The 5,195-nt window shown below is 39.5% G+C and overlaps 1 pseudogene; it reads left to right on the forward strand.

Moving 5' to 3' along the window:
* The first annotated feature begins 459 nt into the window (after positions 1-459).
* On the forward strand, positions 460-4,462 carry LOC101824150 (annotated as a pseudogene).
* The last annotated feature ends 733 nt before the right edge of the window (positions 4,463-5,195 follow it).

Below are 5,195 nucleotides of genomic sequence, written 5' to 3' on the forward strand. Positions count from 1 at the left end.
GCAGAGATTGTGAAGAGAGTGAGTGCACGTGCAGAGGCCATTAAAGCCCTTGTGAAGCCTAAGGCAGCCAAGATGCCAAATGGTCCCAACCACAAGCTCCCCCAACCTGCTTTCATCACCCACCTCAAGCTTGAAAAATGGATTTGTAGATACATGGCCAAGGGTTGCAGACTCTGCCTATAAAAGCCCAAGGTTCAAACTGAGGTGGTGGCTACAGTCCCAGCTCAGGCTCCCAGGTCACAATGAAGGAGCCATAGAAGGGCCTCTATCTGCCAAGGTGAAGGCACATGGGCTGCTGTGACCTGTCAAGCTATTTGAAGATGGCTGGTGTCCTGTGCTGTTTTTCCCAAGTAAACCTGAGACAAATTTTGTTATTAAAAAACAAAAAAGCAAACAGCAGGAGGGTCTTGTGTGTGTGTGCTACCGGGTGCAGTGTGTGTTTGCAATAGAGGGAACGCCATGTCCCGTGGTTCCAGCACCAGTTTTGATGGCCACAATACTATTTTCTCTCCCGAGGGCTGACCCTACCAAGTAGAATGTGCTATTAAAGCTATTAACCAGGGTGGACTTGTGTCTGTATCCATCAGAGGAAAAGACTGTGCAATAATTGTCACACAGAAGAAAGTACCTGTAAAATTACTGGATTCCAGCATCGTGACTCACTTGTTCAAAATAACTGAAAACATTGGCCGTGTGGTGCCTGGGATGACAGCTGACAGCAGATCCCAGGTACGGATGGCAAGCTATGAGGCAGATAATTGGAAATATAAATACAGCTAGGTGACTCCTGCAGACATGCTATGTAAAAGAGTTGCTGATATGTCTCAAGTCTACACACAGAATGCTGAAATGAGGCCACGTGGTTGCTGTACAATTTTAATTGGTATAGACAGAAAACAAGGCCCTCAAGTATACAAGTGTGATCCTGCAGACTACTACTGTGGCTTTAAAGCCACGGAAGCAGGAGTTAAACAGAGTCAACCAGATTCACTGAATAAAAGTGAAGAAGAAATTTGATTGGACATTTGAACAAACAGTAGAAACTGCAATTACATGCCTGTCTACTGTTCTGTCCATTGAGTTCAAGCCTTCAGATCAATATCAAGGTTGTCCTATGACTTCCACACATGTGAGCACAAACACACCAAAGAAAAAGGAAAAAGAAGTAAGGTGCTGATGAAAGGTGCTTGTTGCCAAACCTAATTACCTGAGTTCTACCCCTGAAAGCCACATGGTAGAAACAGAAAACCAACCCCCACATGCTATGGTACATAATGTGGACATGTACACACACATACACTAAACAAACAAAATATAATTTTAAAAAAAGCATGCACATACATCTATATAACATATATATATGGAGAGAGAAAGAGAGAGAGAGAGAGAGAGAGAGAGAGAGAGAGAGAGAGAGAGAGAGAGAGAGAGAGAGAGAGAGAGAGAGAGAGAACTATCTGGCAATTTAGTGAATGGAAGGTCTTAGTGTAGTCCCATCTCCAAAACATCTGAAATGTCCATATTACACACTTGCTTTTTCATACTTAAAGGGTTACTCTGAATAATTCATCTGCTAAAAATGCAGATAAGATGAAATATTAACAAAGTTAAATACTCTAAGTGATATTTTTAGGGGATCCATTCATTGGCTTATTGGTCAGCATGATAACTATACATGAAGTTTGAAAAGGAGGGAAAGCCAAGTACCTGACACTATGTCACGAGTAGCAGAGACAGAACTTCCAGGAAGATACTGACTTAGAATACTAAGGACACTAGAAAAGAATCACGACTTACAAATAATAAAAGAGTATTTTTCACATTCCTGGAGTCTTGGAAGCACAGATCCAGGTGCTGGTGGGTTCAATGTCTGCTGAGGGTAAACTATCTGACTGAGAATTCCTTTTGATGTGGCCTCCTACTGAAGAGGAGGCAAGAGAAGTCCCTGGGGTTTCTTTTAGAAGGACACTAATGCTTTTGTCCTAATCATCATTCAAATTCTGCCAATCTATCTCCTTGGGAATTAGGATATCAACACAGGAATTCAGGGGAGAGGGATGACAGGGATACAAACATTTCCATCATGGCAGAAACCCTAAAAAATTACCAAATGAAGGTTCAGAATGGGGACTGCCAAAAGAGATGCTACCAAAAAAGGAAAGTACCAAAAAACAGTGTGGGGATTTGTCTGGCTCTTCTATTTGCACACAAGTAGCCATGTAATCTAGTTTTCATTCTCTATATGTGAATGATCCAGTTCATATACTGTTTTGGACATATATGTTGTTCAGTACAGTTTTTTTCTTGCCAGTAAAATGCATTTAATCTGGCTCCTCCAGGAAATTCACACTAATATCAATAAGTATCAGGGGGTTGTGTAGTTGGGTTTTTTTACTCTCTGGGGGGCTCACCACCCAGCTCCCAAATAAATACTTGGAGACTTATTCTTGCTTATGAATGCCTCATCTTAACTTGGCTTGTTTCTAGCCAGCTTTTATAACTTAAATTATCCTTTTCTCTTCAATTATATTTTTCCTCTAGGCTTTTTACCTTTCTTTATTCTATATATCTTTCTTTCCTCCTTACTCTATGGCTGACTGTGTGGCTGGCTGACTGACCCCTGGTGTCCTCCTCTCCTCCTTTTCTCATCCCTCCCTTTCCTCAATTTCTCCTACTATTTATTCTCTCTGCCCAGATTTTTCTCTCCTGCCTAGCTATTGGCTGCTCAGCTCTTTACTAGACCAATCAGGTGTTTTAGGCAGGCACAGTAACAGCTTCACAGAGTTAAATGCAACATAAAAGAATGCAGCATTAAACAAACATTCCACAGCATAAACAAATGTAACAAATCTTTAACTAATATTCTACAACGGGGTGATCAGGGAAAGACTAATCTACTAAGAGGTAGTGAAGGTACCATAAGTTTTCTCAAAAAAAATTAAAAATAGAATTACCATGTAGCACAGCCATACCATATCTTGGTATAGGTTCATAGTTCCCTAAGTCAACATATAACACAAATACTTAGACATCCATGATTATTGCTGCATTATTCACTATAGCTCAGAAATGTGGCCAGCCTAGATGCCCATCAACTGATGAATGGATAAGGAAAATATAGTACAGATACATAGAGGAATTATATTCAGTCATAAAGAAATATGAAATTGTGACATTTATAGGAAAATGCATGATAGTCAAAACAAACCAGACTAGGAAAGACAGACACACTGCATGTTTTTTTCACCTATGTAGAACCTCAATTTACATCGTGTGTGTGTGTGTGTGAGAGAGAGAGAGAGAGAGAGAGAGAGAGAGAGAATTTTTGTATGTGTGTGTAAGCATGTGTAAGTACACAGATTAGAAAAGGAATCACGAGAGAAGAGACCTTGAGAAAGAGGATGGGAATAATGGATGTTAGAATGAGAAAAGGGATAAGAAAGAGGGAGTAAATAGGAAGTGGAGGGCAGTAGAAATGAAAAAAGAGAAAACAGTTTAACTTAAATTGTGAAAATTCCGTAATGAAAAGCATTACTTTGTATGCTACATTCAAAAATTAATGAAGAAAAATTAAAATTTAAGCTACCATGGCTTTTAATACAAAATATACAGAAACATGGAATCATTTGCTATCATGTTTATCTGTGTGGTAACATTTTAAAGAAGAAAAAGTAAGTGAAAAAATTATGTAGTACATTACTGCAAATGGAATATCATTTAAAGTGTTACTTCAAGTGATAGCATTTATATAAGCACATTCAATATTTGACTTGCTAAACTTTCAGTCCTTTTGACAATACCGTAAAACTCAGCTATGAGTCCCCTCAAGTAAAAGAAGTCTGACTGCCAAAGACAATCTGCCAAATTCTCAGAAATCTACATGAGCTTCTCCTCTTCCTGAACCACTAGTTGGGCATCAGCATGATCTGTGTCAGGTCTGGTGGCCACAACTCTAAAGTCACTCCCATTATCACAGCCAAACCATTACTTGCTTTGCAAGCAGCTCCCCTTCTGAGATCACACAGCAAAGACTGTATAATCCATTGCATCAGTCCTAGAATGAATATCCTCACAGGGCATTTCCCAAGCAGGTCTGCTTCAAATAATCAAGTGGTTAAGACTGAATACAAACAAAATGCAAACAATGGTAATTGTTATGTGAAATTACAGATGATGTTTTATTCTGTTTAAGTCTCTGCTGTCTAGTTTTTTTCAACTTGATACATAGAGGTAATCTAAATGAGGAATTACTTTCATCATATTGGCCTATGGTCATGTCTGTGGGGAATTTTCTTAATTGTTCATTAATGGAGGAAGGTCTAGCCTGGGTTGTGTAAGAAAGCAGATTGAGCAAGTTGTGGAGGAAAAGGCAGAAGAAGCATTCCAATATGGTTTCTGCTTTACTTTCTGCCTCCAGGTTCCTGACTTGAGCCCCGCCCTGACTTTCCTTGATGATGGACTGTAACCTATAAGCCAAATAAACCCTTTCCTCCCCAGTTGCTTTAGGTCATGACGTTTATTACAGCAAAAGTAAGATAAGGTCTTTCAAGTTTATGATGCTTTCACAATGACAATGCATGATTGTAATAGGAAAAGTATTTGTGCGATTATTTTAAATCTTTGACAAGAAATTCCACAGTTTATATGAATGCTACTTGTATGCCAGGATACTACTTCTCTAATATTTAGCACTCACATCATATATTATAAAATTTCATGTGCCTGTATCAAACATTGTAACTTTTTAATTGTGTCCTTCCCCCTCCCCGTGCCCCATTTGGCCTTTTATTTGGTAAGCAGTCAGTTGTAACATGAATAAATAAATGACCCAGAAACTGATACTGCAATTAAAGTTTCAAACTGAATATCAGAAAAGCAAAGCAGCTGCCCATTAGCTTCTTAACCTCTACCTCAGGCTGAATGGGTTGATCCTGCCTCCACCAGCTCTCACCAAACCTCAGACTGTAACCTCTCCTCAGTGTGACTGGAGAATGAATTCCTCTCTGAGACCTTGCTTCTGTCTTATATACTTCCCTAATGTTGGGATTAAAGGTGTGAACTATAATTCTCTTTTAGACTGATTCACTCTTGTGTAAATCTGGGTGACCTTGGACTCACAGAGATCCATCTATCTCTTAGTCCCGAGTCCTAGGATTAACAGTGTGTACCACCACCTCCTAGCTTAGGGCTCCTGGGGT

This window comes from Mesocricetus auratus, unplaced genomic scaffold (genome assembly GCF_017639785.1).
Source record: "Mesocricetus auratus isolate SY011 unplaced genomic scaffold, BCM_Maur_2.0 Super-Scaffold_100676, whole genome shotgun sequence".
Lineage (NCBI taxonomy): Eukaryota > Metazoa > Chordata > Mammalia > Rodentia > Cricetidae > Mesocricetus > Mesocricetus auratus.